The 26,656-nt window shown below is 44.3% G+C and overlaps 1 protein-coding gene across 1 annotated transcript in view; it reads right to left on the bottom strand.

Annotated features, from left to right (window-relative positions):
- Window positions 1-26,656, bottom strand: part of XRCC5 (X-ray repair cross complementing 5) — a 490,394-nt gene that overhangs the window by 319,450 nt on the left and 144,288 nt on the right. The window lies entirely within an intron of this gene.

The raw sequence follows: 26,656 nt of genomic DNA, 5'->3' as shown, positions 1-26,656 counted from the left end.
GTCAATGAGAAAATTATAAAGAGAGAACTATTGTTACCAACCACCACGGTTACTTCATCAAGCATCCGGCTGACCTCAAAAAGCAATGCAGTATGAAACGAGTTCAGATAAGCCAATGAAAGTGAGATTGTTATGACTACTGCAAACGCTAAATCAAAAAAAAAAAAAAAACACACACACACCTGACCAGATTCCCCCTGCAATAATTCAAGAATGCGGTGATGATATAGCACCGTACTGGATCAATGCCCCAGCGAGCCATTCCGAACTGTCTTAAAGTGAGGGCAGGTGATGTTGAGTTAATACCACGGACTCGTAAAGTTAGTTCATGTTTTATTTCTCAGATCCAAACCCCTGGCAACAGCGAGATAGCCACTGTCCTTCTCTGAACTGTCTCACCTCCGATTCCTTCCCCACATTCCATAAGTGAGCTCACATTCTCATGATCTGACTACATTCTATAGGCTTGCCACTACTTGGTATATGTGACCGTTGGAAATATAACAAGTGTAACACAACACCATCCTCCCCCTTAAATATTAATACAAAAACAGAGCTATCTAATACATAATGAATAAAGATATCTAAAACCTGATTAAAGTATCCATAATAAATAGTAAAGGTATCTTAAACAAGGAAACTATTTATGGCATTTGATACATAAATCCTTACAACACAATATTATTCCACTTATTTACATTGAAGTAATACTTAATAAATAACAGCAAAATAACAGCAAATATTGCAATTATATTTTGCATGTAAACACTATATATACCAGCACTACTTGACAAAGTCATCAAAGCTTTTGGGTTTCACACTTAATCTACCCAACCCCTGATTACTGTTAGCACAGCTTTCCTCCCTTTCTCTCACTGGTTCTTGTTGTGTCATTATAGGACCTTGCTCTGAGAGCTCTCATTTGAATTGGCACAGGTACTTGACTCGGTATTGACTATATATAAATCCAATCATATTGTTTAATTTGTAGCTCATTACTCTTTGTTCCTGACAATACATCGGGGTTATCACCTTTGAACAGTGCGAATCTCTTTACATGCCACACTTTTCCGTAACTGAATAGAGCAGTTAAATAAAATGTTGATTACCTTTAAAGGTTCAGAAAATCTGCTATACTTTGTAGTTCCTCTGCAAATACCATAGCCACCAACAATCAATCATCCCATTCACTCCTAGTTTCTTCACTACTGGGTAAAGGTAGTCTACTTAAAAACAAAATTGGCTGTCTTGTTGCGGGCACCAGGGACATAGCGTACCTCATATGCACAATTCAATAGCTGCATCGATAACCTAGCTATTATTGGAGACACATTACCTAGTCCATGCCAAGTGAGAACTTGGGTGAGAGGTTTGTGGTCAGTTCTAACAATAACTTTGGTTCCCCAATGAATTGTCTAAAACGTCTAAGTTTCCCTCTCAATGACTAAATATTCCTCCTCTGCCACAGTCAATGATCGAGAAGCAAATGTAACAACACGTTCTGTACCATCTTCTTACATTTGGGACAAAACTGTCCCAAACCTTTCCCACCAGCAGTAACAATGCTTTTGCATTTGGGATCAAAGCCTTGAATAGCTGGCATACTACAAATTTCTTCTTTGATGCATTCAAAACTCCTTTTGCATTCATCAGACCATGTCAAGTTACAACCTTTCTTCAGAAGTTGTCTGATGTGGAACATTTTACTAGAAAATTTGCAAAGAAATTTAGAATACAACTCTGCCAGCCCCAAAAAGTACCGTACCTCATCTTTGTTTTGTGGAGTGGGAGCTTTCCTCATAGCATCTACCAGTTCTGTTTTGGGCTTAATACCTTTGTAATTAATTTCATGACCCAATTATGTTATAGTGTTTTCAGCAAACCTGCACTTGGTTTCTTCAGCTGTTAAACAATATTGTGCCAATGTTTTCAGTACCTCATTCAGCTTCAAGTCATGTACTCTTTTGTCATTTCCCATTACCAAAATGTCGTCCTGGAAAAATATAAACATTTTCCTATCCTGGAATAGCTGGTACATAAGACGTTGGAACATAGAGGCAGCTGAGGCTCGCCCAAATGGTACCCTTTTAAATTGGAAACATCCTATTGGAATAATAAATGCAGTGAGGTGTTTACTGCTATGATGTAAAGGCACCTGATGATGGGCTGATGTGAGGTCAATAGCTGAGAACCACTTCATCCCCTTTGTTACCGATAGCAATTCACCAATATGGGGCAAAGGAAACATGCCCACAAAAATGTTTTTGTTTAATTCATGCAAATCCACACAAAACCGGATGCAACCATTTGCCTTCCTAGCTACCACAAGGGGAGATACCCAATCAGACGATTCCACTTGTTCAATCACGCCATTCTCAATTAACTTTTTAAGTTCCTTAATAACATCCTGCTTCGCGCTTAACGGAATGTTCCTTAATTTATGTATATATGGATGTGCATCTTCTTTTAAAACAATCTTATGTAAAAATCCTTAAAGTTCACCCACTTTGCCTATGAACACTTTAGAATATTTGCCGACAACATCAGACCCTTTCCTTTTGTCATCACACTCTATTGAAACAGGGTCAGTGCTATTAGGATCCGGCATTATCCCTAATTTCCCTTGATCCCACCATCCTAAAATACAAGGGCCCGATTCTGCCACGTACAACTTGCATTCAGCCTCTCTCTCTCCCTTTGAAGTTGAACAACAATTTACAGAAACCACACAGAGTAATAGTTTCTCCAGTGAAACTTTGTGGATGAATGTCAGATTCCTCTAAATCCATGCCTACTTTATTGCAAAATGACCTTCTCCATGTTTTTTTATTTTTTATTGATTATGGTATATGGTGACCCAGAATCAGCTACCAATGCTACCTGAACTCCTCCAACCACCAAATTACAAATGGGTTTCTTTTTCTTTTGCTCTTGTTCATCCACTTTTAACACACCCTCCTGTATACACAAAAATGTGTGGCCTCTCAACATCCGAACTGGAGTGATCACCATCCTGTTCCCACTCCTCGATAATGCATTTGACCATTTTGGTTTTACGACACACTCTGGCATAATGCCCCTTGATACCACATTTAGCACACTTTTGTCCTAGTGCTGGACACTTTTTATTCTGAGCTAGGTGAGTTGCACTATCACAACAGTAACATGTGCCTCTTAAATCCTCCATTTTTCTATTAAATTTCTGTTTTGTCATATTCTTTGTTTCTTTTTTAATGGCACTTTGTTCTTCCCTTTGTAAGTTTTCTTTTTGACAGTCCTAACTAATTTGTCACCCTCAGTTTTTTTATTAGCGGAAACCACTGCTTTTGCACATCTAGATGTAAGTTCAGGCTTACTTATAATACCAGTGACTTCTTGTAAACAGGACTCGCCATGAACCTTTGTCCTGTAAACCTGGATTATTACAATGCATTATCACTTGGTCTCTTATTACCTCATCCTCTAACGCCCCAAATTTGCACGATAGAGCTAACTTCCTTAAAGCAGCCACATAGACCTGTTTCTTTTCATTTGCTCCTTCTTTCTTATGATAGAAGCTATACCGATCTATTGCTTTACATACTGTAGGAGCAAAGTATGCATCTAAATCTGCCAAAGCATGAGTGAAAACATCTCCTTCATCTCCTGAGCGAGCTTTTTTTTTTTCTCCATGTGATTGCACACTTTCTGTCCTCCTGTGCCTAAGCAACGTAACAAAATGTTGTTTTCCTTTCTGGTGTCATATCTTCACTTCAAAATGTATCTATGTAATTAATAAAGTAATCTTTCCATTCTTCCTATTTTAAATTACTTAATTCATCTTTTACCATAAAAGGTTGTGGAGAAGTAAGATTAATTGTGGCCATATTGAATTTCTAACGAAATTAAACTTATACTGCACTTCTTAAAATGGTTAAATGGTGTGTATATCACTGCTAAAATTATGTAACAAGCGGAAACTGTACTTTCCAGACCACTAAAATTAAAAAATAAAATAAAGGTTGAGTCACCTCAACTAACGAGTGTGCGTGTCACAGAAATTTAATCTGTGTATTAAATGGTGTGCCTGTCACCGCAGATGCAGGTGATACGCAGTACGTAAATGGGGTGCCTGTCACCGCAGATGCAGGCTTGCAAATAGTTCATTTAGAACAGACACGCAGTACTTAAATGGTGTGCCTGTCACCAAAAATGTAGGCTTACAAATATTTTTTTTTAATAAAAGGTGATGTTTACAGAGTCCCTACTTTATGTTTATTGTCTCGTATCACTCCAAGCCAATATGGTAAATCCTGACGTAGTCTTTCGTGTATGTCTCCAGCTCCAAAGGAGGCGTATACTCGGATGTTTTGCCACACAGATGCTTTCTGTTCACTACTCTGCTCTCAAACGCACTGTACAGGTAACACTTTGTGCTGGATAAGTGAGGCACAAACCAATTCAGCTTGTGCTGAATTAAGGTATGTTAAGTCGTTCGTAACCATACGCCAACACTATGGTTGAGCATCGAGTTATAACTAAGGTCGTGCTGAATATTCTTCTCTTGGGCACACTTTGCTGGTGCCTCATGCGCTAACGCCGTTTCCTCTCCATGCACTGACTATGTTCTCTCGCGCAGTCTGCTTGAGTCAAACAAGCTACCGCCGTTGCCGTTTGCTTCTCCTCGCACTGGCTCCAATACATGTGGTCTAATATATCAGAGCATAATTTCCTTATAAAAAGTGATTGTGTGGCGGCTTGTCCGTATGTAGAATGAGCATGGTAAAATACTTTTGATCCCTAGCTGATGCTGGACGCACCAAACACAGGCTTTTCTTGGCATAGCATTCAGTGCAATGCGCGTACGCAGAGAAATTCAAATTCTTACCGTATAGGAAGATTACTTAGCCTCAAGTGGGTTCGATGATGGGTTGGACCGTTCGTCGCCAGTTTTATTGAGATAATACCAAAGACTCATAAAGTTAGTTCATGTTTTATTTCTCTGATCCAAACCCCCTGCAACAGCAGGATAGACACGGTCCTTCTCCCAACTGTCTCACCTCTGAATCTTTCCACCACCTTCCATAAGTGAGGTCACATTCTCAGGATCTCACTACATTCTATAGGCTTGCCACTACCTGGCATATACGACCATTGGAAATATAACAAGTGTAACACAACAGGCGACTCCTCTTGTGAAAACACCTAATGCCTACCCAAATCACCTTAACAACTTTCGCCCAGAAGCTAATCTTCCATTTCTAGCCAAAATTATGAAATGCTGTATCGCAACTCAGCTTAATCAATAGATCTTGGAGCATAACCTTTTGATAACTTTCCTCCTGGCTTCAGACCAGGACATAGCACAGGAACAGCTATACTTTTTATTACGGGTGATGCATAGTGTCCATTTGATGAGGAAGATACCTGTCTACTCATGCTATAAGACCTACCTGCCGTTTTGGACACAGTCAATCACAAAATCTCTAGTTCAGAATGGGGATAAATGGATTTGTCCTCAAATGGTTTTACTCCTACTTAGTCAACTGATCACAAGTCAAGATGAATGGGTCTACCAGGGCAGATTCTCTTTAATCTTTACATGAAACAGCAAACCTCCATTCTAAACAAGATATCCTACATCTTTCATCCTAGTCAAATCATCATAAAATTCAAGAATGGCTATCTTCCAATCACATTAAACTGAACCCTCCTAAAATGCAATTCTAGCGAGGATTATGCTTCCCCTTTCCCTACTTTATTTAGTACAGCAGCCTTATAACATCAAAAAACGTCCTTTTCCATGAATCTTTGGAAAAGGGAAAAAAAAAAAAGGAACAACGACCAATCCGAGTCTCTCCATCTGAATATAGTCCACCAACAGTACCCAAGGTAACCCTTTCTTCACTGCTTCAGCAGCCATTCATTTAAGTGCTCCTTCTCTCTCTCAATCTGATCTTGTGCAGCTTGATTTTGTCATTATTTCTATGCTGTTGTGATTTATTGCTACTATTTGTGCTGTCCTTTATATTTCTTGCCAGTGCCTGTTAGATTGCTTTCACTGATCCTCACACAGGTTTCTGGTGCTTTTCCAGGGCTGGAGGTGTGTGGTAGAGCTGGTAGGCTGCTAAAGGGAGCTCTAGGACCATAGAGTCGCTCCTCGGGCTCCGCCGCTGCCACACGCCGGTTTCCTTGTCAGCGGGAACGCCAAAACACACACGGCGGAGCCTTGGCTTGTCGCTTTGCCCCGAAGGCAACCTGAAACCAGGCATATTTTTTTGGGTCTGTATTACGTGATTTTCCCTTCCGGGTAACCCTTTGGTGTAACAGTGATCGCCCGCTCCAGCAGGTCTGTATTTACTGTACTTTACTCACCAGTTTCTTAACACTGCAGGACCGGCCCAGGCTGCGACTGTCAGAATAATTAGCATGAGAAGGTCCTTACCATCGTGCCTGGATAAACTGTTGGATGACACAGGTGCCCTGACCAAGATTCTGGGCATGGCGGAGGAGGCGAAACAGTCAACATCTTTGACCTGCCAACGTCACCAAAAATCTCAGTGTGAGGAGGGGGTATTGTGCTGAGACTGTTGCCCCAACCCGGCCCAACTCCCCCCCCCCCAACAAAAAAATAAACAAAAGCTTTCTGAGGCGGCTGCCGATGTCCTGGGATGTTTTCACACCCATTAATGGACATGAGCAGTTAAAAGTGTACGAAAATGAGCTGAAAACCACTGTTCACAGTGGTTTTCACCTCGTTTTCCCTGCCACTGTTTGATATTGGCTCCTCATTGGGAGACCATGTGAGTTGGCAGCTCTGGTATTGTGAACTGCCCATTGTCGACAGACGCTGCTCCTCGCTCATAAAGGTCAACCCAAAATTAGGTGAGCTGGCCTGCCCCTCTGCGCAAGGAGGTCTATATGGCGAGCCTTTCATTAAAGAACTGGGCAAGTTTCTTGCCAACTTCAACTCCCTTGATAAGGTGCAGGCCTCCATCAAGAAGATTTTCAATTTTAAAGTTTTTGCAGGGGCCGGTTGTGGAAAAGGGGCGCTTGTCCGACCACTTCCTGTCCAAGGGGCCAAGGCTTCCACTCTGCGCAGTGGCAAGCCCAATCTAAGTATGGGAGATTTCTCCCATCCAGACGTTTTGAATGGAAGCTCTGAGCCAGCAGCGGAGGCCGTGGAATCCAAGAATCCAACCAAGGTGAGAACTCTCCTTTCTTTCCAACTAAGAGTGGGAGGGGGTTTGGCTCTGTTTCTGGAGAACTGGCAAGCTTTGACATCAGATGCATCCAATATTTCCCTATGGAATTCTTAAGAGGTGTCGGACCTGTTGACCAAAGGGGTGAAAGTCAGTATGACTTTACACTTCAAGGGGTTCGTAAGCAACCTGGTGGAATGAAAAAAGTAAGAGTTAGGTGGGTGGGGGGAGGGTGGGGTGTTATCGTCCGGTCATAAATCTTCTAAAATTAAACGAGTGGCTTGTATACCGTCAAGATGGAGTGTATCCATCTATTGGATTTTGTTGAGACCTGGGGCTGGAGGTGTTAGTGAGATTGGACCTTAAGGATGCTTGTCTGGCGGTTCAGATTTTTCCCCTGCACCGGCGTTTCCTGCAATTGCTGTGGCAGCAGCAGGCATTTGAGTTCCAGACACTAGCCTTCAGGTTGTTGTCTGCCCCTTGGTGCTCTACAAGGTTCTAAAGCGGGTGGTGGAACTTCTACGCAGCTGAAGTATCCAAATGGTTGTTTATTTGGACAACATCTTACTGATGAATCAGGAGGAAGTTTGACAAAAGGTACAGTGGTGGCTCAAAAACAAGGAGGTCTCGAACGAGTGAGCAATCTTTGGTTCCAGCACAGATATTGTGACAGAATCCAATGCCAGCAAAACATCCTGTGGAACCAGTTGCGGAAATGTGTCTACAGGAGGGAAATGGTCATCAGAAGAAAGGAATGAATATATATATATATATATATATATATATATATATATATATATATATATATATATATATATACACACACATATATATAAATATACACACATGCACACATATACATATATATACACACACACAGACACTATATGGAAAATGTCACTTACCCAGTGTACATCTGTTCGTGGCATGAGTCGCTGCAGATTCACATGCTGTGCTGTGCACAGTCCACCGTCTGGTGTTGGGCTCGGAGTGTTACAAGTTGTTTTTCTTCGAAGAAGTCTTTTCGAGTCACGAGACCGAGGGACTCCTCCCATTTCGATTCCATTGCGCATGGGCGTCGACTCCATCTTAGATTGTTTTCCCCGCAGAGGGTGAGGTAGGAGTTGTGTATGTTAGTAATAGTGGCCATGCAATGGAATGAATACGTATGTACATAATAAAGGTTAAAGTAATATATTTACAAATGTACAAATGTTCAAGATCTACTTCTAAACGGCTACAGGCTCCCGGGGAGGCGGGTGGGCGCATGTGAATCTGCAGCGACTAATGCCACGAACAGATGTACACTGGGTAAGTGACATTTTCCGTTCGATGGCATGTGTAGCTGCAGATACACATGCTGTGCATAGACTAGTAAGCAGTTATCTCCCCAAAAGCGGTGGTTCAGCCTGTAGGAGTTGAAGTAGTTTGAAATAATGTTCTCAGTACAGCCTGACCTACTGTGGCTTGTTGTGCAGTTAACACATCTACACAGTAGTGCTTGGTAAATGTATGAGATGTGGACCATGTTGCTGCCTTACATATTTCGTTCATTGGAATATTTCCTAGAAAGGCCATGGTAGCCCCTTTCTTTCTGGTTGAGTGTGCCTTTGGTGTAATAGGCAGCTCTCTCTTTGCTTTACGATAGCAGGTTTGAATACACTTAACTATCCACCTAACAATGCCTTGTTTTGAAATTGGATTTCCTGTATGAGGTTTTTGAAAGGCAATAAATAGTTGTTTTGTTTTTCTAATTAGTTTCTTCTGTCAATGTAGTACATTAGTGCTCTTTTGATGTCTAATGTATGTAGTGCTCTTTCAGCTACAGAATCTGGTTGTGGGAAGAACACTGGTAATTCTACTGTTTGATTTAAGTGGAACGGTGAGATAACCTTTGGTAAAAATTTAGGATTTGTTCTTAGAACTACTTTATTTCTATGTATCTGAATAAATGGTTCTTGTATGGTAAATGCTTGAATCTCGCTCACTCTTCTTAGAGATGTGATGGCAATCAAAAATGCAACTTTCCACGTTAAGTATTGCATTTCACAAGAATGCATGGGCTCGAAAGGTGGACCCATGAGTCTTGTTAAGACAATGTTGAGGTTCCATGAAGGAACAGGTGGTGATCTTGGTGGTATGATTCTCTTTAAGCCTTCCATAAACGCTTTAATGACTGGTATTCTAAATAGTGAAGTTGAATGAGTAATTTGTAGGTAAGCTGATATTGCGGTAAGATGTATCTTTATGGAAGAGAAAGCTAGATTCGATTTTTGCAAATGTAGTAAATATCCTACTATATCTTTTGGAGATGCGTGTAATGGCTGAATTTGATTATTCTGGCAGTAATACACAAATCCTTTCCACTTGTTTGCGTAGCAGTGTCTAGTGGTAGGTTTCCTAGCTTGTTTTATGACCTCCATACATTCTTGTGTGAGGTGCAAGTGTCCGAATTCTAGGATTTCAGGAGCCAAATTGCTAGATTCAAAGATGCTGGATTTGGATGTCTGATCTGTTGTTTGTGTTGTGTTAACAGATCTGGTTTGTTGGGTAGTTTGACATGAGGTACTACTGACAGGTCTAGTAGTGTTGTGTACCAAGGTTGCCTTGCCCATGTTGGTGCTATTAGTATGAGTTTGAGTTTGTTTTGACTCAACCTGTTTACTACATATGGAAGGAGAGGGAGAGGGGGAAAAGCGTATGCAAAGATCCCTGACCAGTTCATCCATAGAGCATTGCCTTGGGATTGATCTTGTGGGTACCTGGATGTGAAGTTTTGGCATTTGGAGTTTTCCTTTGTTGCAAATAGATCTATTTGAGGTGTCCCCCAAATTTGAAAGTAATTGTTTAGTATTTGGGGGTGAATTTCCCACTCGTGGGTTTGTTGGTGATCTCGAGAGAGATTGTCTGCCAACTGGTTCTGAATCCCTGGAATAAATTGTGCTATTAGGCGAATGTGGTTGTGAATCGCCCAATGCCATATTTTTTGTGTTAGGAGACACAACTGTGTCGAGTGTGTTCCTCCCTGTTTGTTTAGGTAATACATTGTTGTCATGTTGTCTGTTTTGACAAGAGTGTATCTGTGGGTTATTATGGGTTGAAATGCTTTCAGAGCTAGAAATACCGCTAACAGTTCTAAGTGGTTTATATGAAACTGTTTTTGCTGAATGTCCCATTGTCCTTGGATGCTGTGCTGATTGAGGTGTGCTCCCCACCCTGTCATGGATGCATCTGTCGTTATTACGTATTGTGGCACTGGGTCTTGAAAAGGCCGCCCTTGGTTTAAATTGATACTGTTCCACCATTGAAGCGAGATGTATGTTTGCCGGTTTATCAACACCAGATCTAGAAGTTGACCCTGTGCTTGTGACCACTGTGATGCTAGGCACTGTTGTAAGGGCCGCATGTGCAACCTTGCGTTTGGGACAATGGCTATGCATGAGGACATCATGCCTAGGAGTTTCATTACTAATTTGACCTGTATCTTTTGGTTTGGATACATGGCTTGTATGACATTTTGGAATGTTTGGACTCTTTGTGGACTTGGAGTGGCAATTCCTTTTACTGTGTTGATTGTTGCTCCTAGGTATTGCTGTGTTTGACACAGCAGAAGGTGTGACTTTGAGTAATTGATTGAGAAACCTAGTTTGTGTAGGGTTTCTATGACGTAATTTGTGTGTTGTGAACACTGTTTTTGCGTGTTGGTTTTGATTAACCAATCGTCTAGGTAGGGGAACACATGTATTTGCTGCCTTCTGATATGTGCAGCTGCTACTGCTAGACATTTTGTAAAAACTCTTGGCGCAGTTGTTATTCCGAATGGCAACACTTTGAATTGGTAATGTATCCCTTGGAATACAAATCTTAGGTACTTCCTGTGTGAAGGATGTATTGGTATATGGAAATATGCATCCTTTAGATCCAGTGTTGTCATGTAGTCTTGTTGTTTGAGCAGTGGGATTACTTCTTGTAATGTAACCATGTGAAAATGGTCTGATTTGATGTATGTATTTAATATTCTGAGATCTAGTATAGGTCTTAGAGTTTTGTCTTTTTTGGGTATCAGAAAGTACAGTGAGTAAACTCCTGTGTTTAGTTCTTGTTTTGGTACTAATTCTATTGCTTCTTTTTGGAGCAATGCTTGAACTTCTAATCCTAGAAGATTTATATGTTGTTTCGACATACTGTGTGTTTTCGGTGGGACTGTTGGAGGGAATTCGCGAAATTCTATGCAATAACCATGCTGGATAATTGCTAGTACCCAAGTATCTGTTGTTATCTCCTCCAAATGTTTGTAAAATTGGCTTAATCTTCCCCCCACAGGTGTTATGTGATGAGGATGTGTGACTTGTGAGTCACTGCTTATTTTGAGGACTTTTGGGGCTTTGGAATTTTCCTCTACTTCTTTGGAATTGTCCCCCTCTATATTGCCCCCGAAAACTTCCCCGCTGATATTGGCTTTGGTAAGTGGGCCTTGTTTGTGATGTTGTGGTTTCTGTAGGTTGTCCTCGAAACCCTCCCCTAAAAGGTGTTTTGCGAAAGGTGCCTCTGCTCTGCGGGGAGTAGAGTGCACCCATGGCTTTTGCCGTATCAGTGTCTTTCTTGAGTTTCTCAATAGCAGTGTCGACTTCCGGCCCAAACAACTGCTGTTCATTAAATGGCATATTTAGCACGGCTCGTTGAATTTCCGGCTTGAAACCTGACGTGCGGAGCCATGCGTGCCTTCTTATTGTTATTGCAGTATTTACTGTCCTTGCAGCCGTATCTGCTGCATCCATTGAAGACCGTATCTGATTATTAGAGATACTTTGTCCTTCTTCCACCACTTGTTGTGCTCTTTTTTGGAACTCCTTGGGTAAGTGTTCTATCAAATGTTGCATCTCATCCCAGTGAGCTCTGTCATATCTTGCCAAAAGCGCTTGTGAATTGGCAATGCGCCATTGGTTTGCTGCTTGTGCTGCAACCCTTTTGCTCGCAGCATCAAATTTGCGACTCTCTTTGTCTGGAGGTGGTGCGTCTCCCGAGGTATGAGAGTTTGCTCTCTTACGAGCTGCCTCGACAACTACTGAGTCTGGAGTTAACTGCGTTGTAATATAAACAGGATCGGTTGGCGGTGGCTTGTACTTTTTCTCCACCCTTGGAGTTATGGCTCGGCCTTTAACAGGATCCTGAAAGATTTGTTTTGAATGTTTTAGCATTCCTGGGAGCATAGGTAGTCTTTGGTACTGGCTATGAGTGGAGGTTAGCGTCTTAAACAAGAAGTCATCCTCAATTGGTTCTGAATGCAAGGTGACGTTATGGAAAGCAGCTGCCCTTGCGATCACCTGTGTGTAAGATGTACTGTCCTCAGGAGGGGACGGCCTGGTAGGGTACGAGTCTGGGCTGTTGTCCGATACTGGAGCATCGTAAAGGTCCCATGCATCGGGATCATCTTGACTCATGGCAGTATGAGTCGGGGAGTGCATCAGTGGAGGAGTTGCTATACTGGTGATGTGTGCACTGATGGTGGTGGAGAAGGTGGTGGAGTTGTTTTCTTTACCACCTTTGCCTGTGGCTCCTTGTCCTTTTCGTGAAAGGCAAGTTTTCTTTTTGTTTTAATTGGAGGAAGAGTGGTTATCTTCCCTGTGTCTTGATGAATGTGGAGCCTCCTTTGAGTATAGTCTGGCTCTACAGCTTGAAGTTCCTCTCCAAATCTATGTTTTTTCATTTGTGAGGCTAATCCTTGTTCCTCTGTATAGGAACCTGTTCTCGGCTCCGAGGCTGGATGTTTCGGAACCGAAACTTTTTCGGAGGTCTTTTTAGGCTCCGAAGAAACCTTTGTAATTTTCGGCGTGGTGGTGTCTCGGTGCCGAATTTGTTCGGTGCCGCTGTCACGGTGCCGAAATTTCTCAGAGCCGATGTCTCGGGTCCGAGATTGCTGTGTGGCGGTATCTCGACCGGAGTCGGATGACTTCGACACCAGCGTGCCCTTTTTCGGTGCCTTGGCTCGGTCACCGCTTTTTTGGGTTAAGCCATGGCCTGTTGGCGGTGGCATCCCCATGGCTCTTGTTGACTTCTCGTGAGTCTTATGTTTCGACGTTTTACTCACGCTTTTTGGCGTTTCTTCGGCCTCGAGCTCTTCCGAGTCCGATTCTTGGATAGAGAAAGCTGCCTCTTCTTCCTCGAAATGCTCTTGTTCTGTCGGCGTCGACGCCATCTGCAGTCTTCTGGCTCTTCGGTCTCTTAACGTCTTTCTGGACCGAAACACTCGACAGGCCTCACAAGTATCTTCCTTGTGCTCTGGGGACAAGCACAAGTTACAGACCAGATGCTGATCCGTATACGGATACTTGTTATGGCATTTTGGACAGAAGCGGAATGGGGTCCGTTCCATCAGCCTTGAATTCACACGTGGCCGGGCCGACCAGGCCCTGACGGGGGATCGAAAAAACCCCGAAGGGCCACCGGAACTCTTCTAAATTCGGTGTCGATCTGTTGTAACTAACCCGATACCGAACGCAAACAATACCGACGTTTTTTCCGAGATTCTAACTAACTTTCCGACCCGAAACACGGAGCGAAAAGGAACACGTCCGAACCCGATGGCGGAAAAAAAACAATCTAAGATGGAGTCGACGCCCATGCGCAGTGGAGTCGAAATGGGAGGAGTCCCTCGGTCTCGTGACTCGAAAAGACTTCTTCGAAGAAAAACAACTTGTAACACTCCGAGCCCAACACCAGATGGCGGGATGTGCACAGCATGTGTATCTGCAGCTACACATGCCATCGAACATATATATATATAAATATTTTGCTTGGAGCTTTGCAGTCGCTGTTGGGCCAAGTATAAGACAAGTTGTTGTGTACTGCTGAAGATGGACAAGATCTCGGCAGTCCATTACATTAATCATCTGGGAGTGCCCCGATCCAGGATGTTACGGAACAGGTGAAGGAGTTCTGGCAATATTGCCTTGACCCCCACATTTCTGTGACAGTGGAGTAGCTCCCACGGTCATCAAACAATATGGCCAACTGACACTCACGGAACCTTCAGGAACTCAGTGGATGAAAACTTCATCCAGATGTTTTTGAGGAAGTACAGAAACGCTGCAGACTGTTCACAGTGGACTTGTTTGACCTCGTCTGGATCATCAGGTAGACAAGTACTTTAGTTGGAGGCCAGATGCATAAGCGTCGGCCACAGATGCCTTCCTTTAGGACTGGGGTGTGGAGAAAGAGTATACTTTTCCCCCCGCTCATAATGATAATGCGGATGCTAGCCCAGGTTCAACACCAGAGGGCGGAACTGGTGGGCATCACTCCTTTTTGTAGGTTTCAGATTTGGTTTCCAGTGATGATGGAATTTTCCTGGGATTTTCCAATCCCTCTCCCCCACAGGCTGGATCTCCTTTGAGACAATCTGGGGAACCCCATGACATGATCCATCTAATGGCATGGAGGATTACAGGAGTTGATGGAGGATCGTGGACTTTCAGAGGAACCTGAGTGTCTCTTGTCAAAAGCCTAAGTGGATAGAACAAATGGACAATGGCTATGTTGGTGAATTCAGAGGAATACAGATCCTGTGAAGTCCAGTGTGGTCCACATTCCTCATTTTTTATCTTCTTGGGTGTTGGATGGATTGGCTTATATGTCAGTAAACACGTTTAGGTCAGCCATATGGGCAGGACCTACTCCTTTCGGTCAAGAAATTGATAAGGGGAATAAGGTTGTCTATTCTGCCAGAACCTAGATATTATGTTCCATAGGATGTAAATAAGGCTCTCAACCTTTTTCTATCATGGCCACATAATAGATATCTTATGAGGAAGTAATTGTCGGGTAAGTTGGCCAGGTTACTATGTCTAATATTATGTAAATGAGTATCTGAAGTGATAGCCCTGGATATTACAGGTAGGGTATTCACTCCAGAAGGAGTTACTCTCTACATTTATAGAAGGACAAAATCTAATTCCACAGTTGTCTCCTACCCTGCAAAACCCAAACTAGGTGTGGTCAGATGTGTTTAAGGTTATGACAGAGGATGCTTGCCCAGCTGGGGAATGCCAACTTTTGATTTACTAAAGTAAGCCATTTAAGGCAGTCTCTTCTCCAACCACTGCCAGGTGGGTGAAGTATGTCATGCAGGAGGGAGGCATAGATATTTTGGTTTTGGGAGCTCACTCAGCTAGAGTGATTATGGCTTCCAAAGCCTTCACTGTAGGTGCTAGATTGGAAGATATCTTGGATGCGACCAACACTTTGTCTGATTCTATGTTCAAGATGTTTCATTTTAAACTAGTAGACTAATAAACATGGCCACACTGGTCATCAATAAAATTTGAACTAGCATAATCCTCGCCTCTGGTCCCGATATAGAATGCAAAATGTCCTAGCTTTAGTAACGGAAAGTTTGAATTCTATTATTTCGAGGTGAGGATTATTCCCACCCGAGTTGGGCAAAGCCTCCCTCCCCCATTGAAACTCTGGACGATAAGAGTCTGACAGGTGTATGATCTAAGTATAAAATATTTTGATTTGATCGATGGGGGCGAAATTGGTATGTTGTCAAGTATAATAATGATATTCATGTATATTTGTTCTGATATTGCGCTTGGTTATTTCCTTCAGTGGTACTACGATGGATGAGCTACAAAGTTTTTTTTCTTGCAGGGAATGAATCTTCTAAACAGGACTTTAAAACGTATAACTGATAATCTGTTGCACAAAGAAAGAGGGATATTAGATACTGTTAATGGACTAGACTCAGATAGAGAGAGTCTGATTGGTCGTCGTTGTTTCTTTTTCCTTTCCAAAAGGTTCATGGGGAAGCAAGTTTTTTTATGTTGTAAGGCTGCTCTATCAAACAGTTGAGAAAGGTGAAGCATAATCCTCGCCTTCGTGTGCTTAATAGCAATTAAACATTCCATTATTAAAGCTAGGGAATTTTACATTCTTCATCATCTCCCTCAAGACTTCAGCCTCAGTCCAAGATTGGCTACCTTTGTTAAATGCACTAAGCTGCGATCCCAAAATGATTGACTGCTCCTAATCTTCTGGCTCTCCACTGACAAGCATCTGAATCTTCAAGCACACAAACAACAATGGACTTCTAATTCCAACTCATGCTTCTAAAAACATTAAACATTTAATTCCAGACTTAGACCTTAAACATGCTGTGCAAGCTACCGTCATCTCCAGATTCAATAACAGTAATGCTCTCCTTTCTGGTATTCCCCAAACTCAGCAGGCCCCTATGACGGCAGTACTGAACGATGAAAGCTAGACACTATGATCACATTTCCCTTGCTCTAGAACCATCTTCAAAGTTACATGTATTATGCACAAAGCCTTGCAATGTGGCACCTCGGAACACCTTGCTCAAAGACGCACACCACCTGTCATCTACTGTTCCAGGCAAAGAGCAACTTCTTTTCTTCTTCAGAACAACCTAGATTCAAGAAACAAAAAACGACCTCTCTCTCTGCTTCTTGGGAAGCACATCCAAAATGTGGAACTCCATCCCCATGGAAATCCACACCAACTCCTCCATAAAAAGAGAGCTAATAACCTTCTTGATCCAGAACTACCTCATGGACTAAGGCACACTCAGCATCCTTACCCTGCTTAAAGCATCTCACTGAGATCTGTGGAACATATACTGGTCTATCTCTTATATGTACTGCATGGAACCTGCAACTTATGATGCCAGTGAGCAGTGTTGCTCTTCATCTATCCAGGCCAAGTGCAGCTCGGTTTTTTCTCCCTGGCTTTTTCCATGATTGGATGTGTGAAACTGGAATTTAATGTAAAGTGTCCAGGCACCCTCATGTCTAGTTCACACCATATAAAAATTTAAAACTAAAATGAAATTAAACCTCCATTCTGTGCAGGGGACAATTAAATCTTAAGTTTCCAACAAAGACAACATGGCGCAAAAGATGAATACCAATACCACCCCAACAGATATTCCAGTAGAAGGGACATTCCCCTCTGTGGCGGAGGGGGGGTGTGGGGGCAAAGAGGTGGATCTACACATTTATATTACATTTGAAGATGTCTTTGCGAAAAACAGATCTGCTTCCAGTAATACGAGCTTGCGTTTGCTAAGAATGAGACAAAATGAAACTTTTGCAAAATATCTGTGAATACCACTAGACGATATTTTTCTTTCTGCACACATCCACTGCGAAAATGTTTTTAAAAAGTAAATGAATCTGGTATTTCATTTCTAGTTCGGTTTATTTCAAGACATTACATATGTTCACTGAAAAAACATTCATTAGCTGTCCGCTTCATCACACTTCACAAACTAGCCATCTGAAAATCTTGTTTTTCCATATGGCATTCCAAAGCATTTGCCAAGAATGCTGTTGTGTAACTGAAATGCCAGCTTCCAGTAAATATGAATAATCACATTACTGAATTTTTAATATCTTAAGGTGAACAGAGGCAATTTCACTAGTTTCACCCCTGTTTGCATTCAGGCGAATAAAAAGGTTACTGACTTGTGATCTAGATTCTGCAACACTGGCTTCTCATTACATTAAAAAACAACAGATTATCTAACTGCAGATTACAGGAACACTTATTAAAACAAGCACTGTCAAAGCTGATGGGTCTCACCTTTGAGGCTTGCTGGCTTTGCCAATGCCTTTTGGTGATGCTGAACAGCATAGCCAAAGGAACAAAAAGAAGGAAAGTGCAATGAAGCGACAGCCACGTCATTCTGTATGTGCATGAGTGGCACTGCGCATGCATGCATATAAAATAAAGCAGGTGCCATGTTCTTTTATTTACAAATCCTAAATGGATCTGTAAATAAAAATAAAAAAATGGAATTGGGCAAGGCAGGAGCAGGTGGGGGAAGACACCAGGGAGTTGGCAAAGAGGGGAAATCAGCACAAGGCAGACAACACAGGGGGAGAAGCATAGGGGAGATGCACAGGAGAGAGAATACAACATGGAGTGTGGGGATGGAAAGGAGTTTGCTAGGGGGAGAAGCACACAAGATAGAGCTTGCAAAACCAGGGAGAAGACCACACAGGTGTAGGGAAGCAGGTATGTGTCGGCGGTAGAAGTACATAAGGCAGACAGATGGAAAACAATACTTAAGCAAGAAGAAAAAAGCAGTTCTCTAACAAAGCAGTGGAAGGATACAGGCCAGCCAGTCAGAGAAATGGTAAAGGGACTATGCTCAAGGGGAGGGACAAACTTAAGACAGACCTGCTGGGAGGTGGGAAGCCTTCAAATTTGAAGTAAGCAAATGTCAGGTACAATACAGCTAACCAATGGGCAGGCTGCACAGCTCTATATGTTCTTGGTAAGCCCACAAATCATTCGCAATGAGTCAGCATTCACTGTCTGAGAGGCTTGACCTAAAAAGCAACATAAATGGGCGTGGCCAGCAGCCCAACATGGCAGTTACGACTTAGCGAAGCTCCCGGTCTCGTGTCACCTCATCAGTTCATCCGTCCGCAATCCGCTCTCACCCCTGCTCTATCGGCTTCTACAAAGACGCACAGGAGAGAGGACAATCCAATGGAGACCCCCACACAACGATTCGGTGTGGGGCACCAAAGATAATGGCCTAACATAGCTGAGGATATGGCGCTGTGGTGCTGGGCCATACCACAAGTGCTGCCACCGGCAGACGGAGAGCGTGCGGATATTGGACAACCAGCTGGCAGCAGCAGAAGAGCGATCCTGCAAGATAGGCCCAACCCGGGGCACATCAGCAGACGAGGAGCGCAGAGAACTTTGTAGCTGGACGAACGGCCTGCTGAGGTGGTCATCTTGTGCAAACTGAGCCGGAGTGGCCCAGTCTGGGAACGTTCCTGCAAGGGGGGACCCACAGCTGCCAAAGTCCATCGCAGGAGCAGTCTCCCCCATCATCCCTGCACCTGTGAACACCACCTAAAGCCCATGGACCCTTACATTCACAGGCGGGGTGAAATGGATTAAGGCAGGCCTGGCCTGTACCAGGCCTGCAGAGAGGGCACTCACCTGCGAGAGACAATCCTGCATGCAGTCTACCTCGCCATTCCCACACCATTAACTGTCCCATAGAGGTGAGCTCATGGCGGGCCCCAGGACCTCTGGACTTTCTGTCCCTCCCAAAATAGATTGCTCGTCTCGGCCTCGCCGCGCACATCGAGGACCGCCAGTGGCCACGAGGGTTGTGTCCTAATAGTGGAAAAGAGGCCGACCGGATTGCCTGAATCAACCCCATTGGCGAAGAGGGGCACGGATATCGAGCCCCAGACACCAGTGGACACACAGGTCTGAGGTTGAGGAGAGGGGAGAAGACTCAGCGACGCTCATAGCTTTGGGGTGAGAGAGCCTTGTGACCAACGGTGCGGTGGGCATACAGCCAAGAGCATGGGCACTGACTCTTGCGGGAAGCCAGGTGCCACCCTCACACAACCCCTCCAGCACAGGCAAAGCTGTGGCCCAGACAGCCGAGAGGGCCTGCGGAGGGGTGGTGGGTGGGGAGGAGGTTAGCACCTAGGAAAGCTACAGAAGGAAGTCCACAAGTGTGGACTCCCTTCTGTAGCTTTCCTAGGTGCCTCACAGGGGGAGCCCACAATGGTGGGTGGAAAGGGAAACAAAATTATGCAACAGAACAAAATGGACAAATACACGGTCCCCATGGGAACGCAGCAAGATGGTGAATCTCTAACCATGGATGGACAACCAGGCCCTACTCAGGGCTGACTTCAACAAAACAAAAGACCGCCTCCAAGATACAGAAAAGCAGGTGGCAGATATATGACACAACGCTACGCTCATAAAAAGAAAAGAGCTACCTCCGGAAAGATAATGTCTTTATGCAAGCAAAGCTGGAGAACATAGAAGGGAGGTCTAGGTGCAATAATCTTTGTCTGGTAGGGGTGCCTGACCGCTCAGAGGGACTGAGTGCAGACTTATTTGCGAAAAATGTTATCCTCAAAGTTCTCCAACCAAAAGGTCTCTCAAAGTTCTTCTCCGTGGAATTGGACCACAGGGTGCCCATGACTGCTCCCAGGCTGCCCCCCTACCCGAACAATAATAGCAAGAATATTTAACCACAGAGATCAAAACACCAAACTCCAGGCTGCAGGACGCAAACCAGATTTGAAATTAGAGAACGCCTCAGTCAGTCTATATCCAGACTCCACCCTCAAAGACCAGCAACAGTGGTGCAACTTTATTGAAGTAAAAAAGGCACTCCACAACAAGGGACACCAGTACATACAGCTCTTCCCGGCCAAATTACAAGTGCTCACTGAGGGGAAAACGTGTTACTTTCGAATCCCCTGAGGCAGCTTGGTAATGGCTGGAGGGCTTGCGCCCAGCTCCTGATAACAGGTGGAGGGGTGGCCCCCACTAGACATGGGGAGACGCAGGAGGTGAAGCGGACAAGCATGAGCCTGCGACAACTAATGGTGGAGCCACGGATAAACTGGGCAAACGCTCCAGACAACCATCACACCCTACTGGGACCTGACCCCTTTTCTCCACCAACCCCCATCTTTTTACTTTTTTCTTCCAGATATAATTCCATGCTCAGAACTTCACTTTCATAACAAGGGCAAGGTTACAACCTAGCAATCTCATGCTTTACCACAATACTGCGCCCAGAGCGGGGCGCCTAGATACTAAATGCTATCGGATGGGGAAAAAGGACTGGGGGGCTTGATTGGCAAGACTGACCCCATTTCTAAGTAGCAAAAATGTTGAAAGGACGATAGGCACTCTGCTAGTTAGGTTACAGGTGGGGAGTTTGGAATTCACCAGTCAGGGTCGCAGGGTGGGGAGATTTATTGACAATTGGAAGTTCAATTTCAAGTTACAGGGTAGTGACAACTCTAATCACAGACACACCACGCAGGGCAGGGGACCCATCCCATAAGAGATATATAAGGACTCATCATGCAGGAAACTGCAATGGCATAGAATCGTCGCACCAGACTCAATGCCCTGTCGTGGAATGTAAATGGGTTAGCGGGCAGGATCAAACAGAGGATGGTACTCTAATATCTCAAGCAACACAGCCCTGACATTGTACTACTACAGGAGACTCACCTCCTGGGTAATTCCTGTAAAGCCCTGTCGAGATGTAGATACACAATGACCTCACATGCTGGCTACAATACCGACTTCAGAGGAGTGGGAATTCTACCAAGACACAGTCCCATTTATTCCACACAAAACCTGGACTGACACCTGGGGTAATACATGGCTCAGACAGGCACTTGGGATGGACTCCCCATTAACTTATGCTCTATTTTACATCCCACCTCGCCACCAGCGGCTCAGGATTCTAGGGCTGGATGTCCTCTTTCTTTAACTGCCTAACAGTATCTTGCTCATGCTGATGCACGAGGATTTTAATGCAGTCCTGTCTAAGGACATGGACAAACACACTCAGGCTCAATCCACCTGTTGGGACCCTACTTTGGCCTCCTTTGTCACTGCACCAGTACTGGCTGACATTTGGTGCCTCTGTCAACCGGAAGAACGCCAATACACCTTCCTATCCGGAGCACATCACAGCTCACCCAAGCCACCAACATGAATTGAGTCGCAGACATCCACCACTTAGGTAGGGGAATATCAGACCACTAACCAATATGGCTAGAGCTATGGAGGCAGTCCAACAGACCTATGGGACCTAGACCTATTAGTGTCTGGCACCTCACAGATAAAACACTGAGGCACAAACTCAAAAAGGGAACTATGTCCTATTTTGTGACCAATGAGAGATCAGTTAGCTTACAGTTAACACTCTGGGAGGCTTCCAAAGCAAAGATTGAGGCCAAGAGTACTCCCTGATTGCTGTGGGGGCAAAAAGTAAACAAACAAGAAAATCAAGACCCTAGAAGCAGAGATCCCAGCCCTAGAAATGGAGGTGTGGGATGGAGAGACTGCAGAGAGCGCACACTCCCTTAGATTCAAGCAAAAGGAATACTGGGACCTGGCTGATGACAACGCAAAGGTGTGCCACATACTAACTCAGATGCGTATCCATGTCGTAGGCAACAAATCAGGACAGCTGCTGGCTTGGCTGGAAAAACATGACAGAGCCCGTAGTTGGGTCCTGCAATGCACCACCAAGGGGGGAGAGTTAAGGTCAGACAGAGAAGGAATAGCCGAAGGATTTGCAGATTTTTATGAAAATCTTAACTACGTAAAGACACACTGTATACCCTCTGACCTTAAGGCCTTCCCAGCTGACATAACACTCCCCAACTCACAGAGGTGCATAGACAACTCCTCAACATTGAACGAGACAGGCCTAACGCTGTGGTCCCTCAACTCCGGCAAAGTGATTGAGCTTTATAAGCACCTCATCAACAAGCTAGAACCCCAAATAATAAAGATGTGGTTGGAAGCCAAATATGTGGGTCAACTTCCAGAAGACCAACGATAAGCCACAATTGTGGTAATTCACAAAGCAGGGAAACCCCGGGACAGTTGCAGCTCCTATCGGCCCATCTGCCTTCTCAACATGGAGCTAAAACACCAAGCCAAGCTATTAGCCAATCACCTCCATCAGGATATAACATCCCTTCCACATCCGGACCAATCAGGTTTCATGCCAAACAGGAGGACGAGACTCAATCTCCAATGACTCTTTGGGGTGCTGGCTGGGTCAAGAGATGAGACAGTGTCCACAATGGGGTTGTCCACGGACACCTCAATGGACTTTGTCACACTAAAGTAGAACTATATGTTTGGGGTGATGGAAAGGCTGGGCAAGGGTCTAATTTCCTGGGCTGGATGAGTCTCTTGTACAGTGACCCAGACGCTGTCCTGTAGATTTATTCTACACGAGGGGATAAAACAGGGCTGCCTGCTAGCTCCACTGATATTTGCCTTTACCTTGGAGCCCATGTCTGCCTGGGTCAGGCAAGACCACTTCGTGCGAGGTATCCACAGGGGGATCCTGGGAAGAGCGTATTTTCCTACATGCAGATGACATCCTGTTCTATGTTACTGATCCCCACCTGACAATCTCCCGGCTGCCCCAGATCCTCAGAATTTTCAGGCAATATGCTGGGTACACTATTAACAGGGGCAAGTCCCTTATGCATTTGATCACAGGTCCCACACCCACCTTCTACAGTGATGTCTAGTAAGGGCATTAAATATCTGGGGATCGGCGAACGTTTAAACGGATCCGCACCTCTTTTACCTAAAAAATTTAGCCCCTTCACTGGATCGCTTTGCAGCAGATCTGCAGCACTGGAGGAAGCTGCCGCTCTAACTGCTGGGTAGGGCGGCAATGTTAAAATTGATGACAGACCCAGGGTGATATATGTGCTCCAAAACACTCCATACAGTGTACCCGAGGGTTTCTTCCAGAGGATGGAGTATCTACTCCGTCTTCTCCTATGGGACACCAGCCCGTCGTGCACAGCCCTTCAAAAACTCATGCATGGAGTATATGATGGGGGTATTGGCCTGCCGGACATTAGAAAGTACTACAGGGCCAATCAGTCTGCAGTGGTTACAGATTGGGTATTTGCAACGTGAGATGACCCTGCATTTAGGTTGGAGAGGATAACTTGGGGACAGGAGGGCTACCAGGGGGTAATTTACAGACCTGCCGCCTTAGACCCACTCCTACCACAGACACTGACAGTAGTGCAAGCCTGGAGGGCAGCCACTGGCTTTTTGAGTTGGAAGGGAAAACTGACAGAAATGACCCTCCATATGGTCTAGCGACATCCTGAAGGTGAGGATTTACAAAATGAAACCTCATTGGTATATCAACTGTAGGAGACAAATGGAAAAATAATTCCATGCTCAGCCAGACCCAAATGCCGACACAATACGAGCTAGCACCTACTAAGTCATTCAAGTACATCCAAATATGCCATGCAGTACTGACACATTCCCAGTCATACACTAGTTGAAGACTTTTTCGCCTTTAAAGGACCGCACCCAGTAGAACTACTACCTAAAGGGACCATTTCACTCATATACAAGAAACTAATTAATAACTCTCCAGACATCCTAACTAGCCCGAGGACCAGACAGGAAAACGAGGTGGGAGACTGCAGATGGTGTATGGGAGGAAGCCATAAAAATAGGCTTTTGCACCGATCCTATTATTCCTGCACAACCATACAGGCCATGGGTCAAAGTCCTAGATATCTCTGCCGCCAGGGAATGAGGGGGAACAAGGTACATTGCTACATGCTCTGGTCTTGTCCAGCAATACGGCCCAATTGGTTGACATTACAGGGCCTGATGAGAGGTCCTGGGAGTAGGGATCCCTGAAAATGCAAAAACCTGCGTCCTGATGACCCCCACCCAGATACAATAAGCTCTGGTTATCATTAGGTCTGGCAGTGGCAAAATGTAACATAGCACGCATGTGGGGTGTGCAAAATACACCAGTAGTGGCCGACTGGGAAAAAAGGACCTGGACAAGTGCATGTTGGGGGAAAAATCATTATACAGAGGTGTAGGCTGCCCTAAAAAGTGGGAAAAACTCTGGTCCCCATGGAGCTCATTTCAGGGGATGGGGGAGTAGTCCTGGGGGAAACTTATGGAAAACTGCGCTTCAGACCAACACCTTTATGAATGTATTGTTCCCAATTAGTCAGTTCCCTTGATGAGTCTAAAGTCTAAACATGCCTCATGGATTGCTCTAATGTTGTAAGGCCCTTCAGTGGCCATGTGATTGCGCTGCACTGCCATTTTATGTTTCATTGCTTCATAAAAACTGCAATCAAACATTTTTATAAATGTATAAAAAAACAAAAAGCAAAAAGATTTTTATAAAAGGCAAAACCATTGAGTTTCCGAATGCATGCATTTTTTTGAATTAGGCCCCAAAGTGATACACCCTCCTTCGGCAAAGGTTTTAATTTATTACTCAAAACAATCCCATTCAGCTGCTGCTGGTACAATTTGGGAAACATCCTTGTCACTGAAAGGCGACTCTGGTTAAGTTCACGGGCGGTAGCAGTGTTATGCTTCCAAATCAATTCTTTTGTCTCTGAAAAAAGTAATAACATTTGCTACATGCTCCATTCCAAAATACTAATCTCCCGAGAAACAAATGTAAGACACCTCTCTTCTAGGAGGTATTGAATCAATGAAATAGGAGGAGGATTGGCTGACAAAAACATTCCCACATGAGGGGTGCTATCCTGAAACCGGTCCCATGATGTTTGTTTCCGGTCCAGAGACGCCCTGGCCTGGCAGTTCGGGCTGGACTGTTCCCATGGGGAACAGGGTCGAGACTGATTTGCATATGGCTGGGTTCAAACTGGGGTGGCGTGGTGGTCAAAAAAATAATGGATTAAACCCAGATCTTTGTGACTGGGGGTGAATGTTTGCATTGTTCAGCATTCCGTCCATCATCTGTTCTTTTTGCTTTGGTTGCCCTAAGTGGGAAGGGACTGCCCAGACGTGGGTCCAGTGCTCACTCCGCCACTGGATTCAAGCTAGCCTGGCTGATGAGGGGTGATACCCTGAAACTGATCCCAGAAATGCTTGTTTCCAGGCCAGGACGGTGCTGGCCTTGCAGCTGGGCTGGACTGTTCCCATAGGGTACAGGGCCAAGACTGATTTGCATAAGGTATAAACTGGGGTGGTGTGGTGAGCAAAAAAAACAATGGATTAAACCAAGATCATAGTGACTGGTGGTGAATGTTTGAATTGTTCAGCATTCCGTCCGTCATCTGTTCTTTTTGCTTTTGCTGTCCATGGACAGGCACATATCATCTGTTGTTATGAGTGATCCTAAGATTTGTACCAATTCACCTCTGAGGAAAGCCAATCTATTGATGGCTTGTTTTTTTGTGACCCTATTTTGAAAAATGTCAAAAAAGTGTCAGCATGTTCACTGCACTAGACAAGATCCAGGCATTTTTTATTCAATAATTAATGAGGCAAGGATGGCAGGACGAGGAGTTAATGTCACAGATTACTTAGTAATCATTTATTCTCAATTACTCATAGGTCTTCCTCGTCACAGTCCAGGTTCCAGAGTCCCACTTTCCCTGTCTTTTACCATCCACGCCTGATATAGTCAGACTGCTCTTCTGGCTGTGGGGATTTAAGTGCATCAAGAGGTAGAAGAGGGACTATAGTCTAAAATAACATTTACTGGGAGAATGATGGAACTACAGCCGCCAGTCTCACAGATGAGGGTTAACTTATAATGGATCCTATGAGATTCACAATAGTTTTCAGAAGAAACAAAATATGTAGAAAGGCACAGAAAAATAAACAAGTGGCCAACTGATCAAAAAAGCATTCCCCCTTGCGTTGTGCTTTGGAAAATAAGGGCCGGATATATATCTTTGCGGTAAAGGTACTCCTTACCAACAAGTTAAAGGCCCACCCACCAGATTTTCTATGCAGGCAGACTATTGGTGAATCCATGGTGGGGACTACACACCTCTGACAGAGTAAGGAAGGTCAGAGACTGACATCTATGTCCGCCCACCTATTTTCACTGCCAGTAAAGCCCTGGCATGGAGGGGCAGTGA

Source organism: Pleurodeles waltl, chromosome 3_2 (assembly GCF_031143425.1).
Source record: "Pleurodeles waltl isolate 20211129_DDA chromosome 3_2, aPleWal1.hap1.20221129, whole genome shotgun sequence".
In the NCBI taxonomy this organism is placed as follows: Eukaryota; Metazoa; Chordata; class Amphibia; order Caudata; family Salamandridae; genus Pleurodeles; species Pleurodeles waltl.
This window is presented reverse-complemented; position numbering and strand designations above follow the sequence as displayed.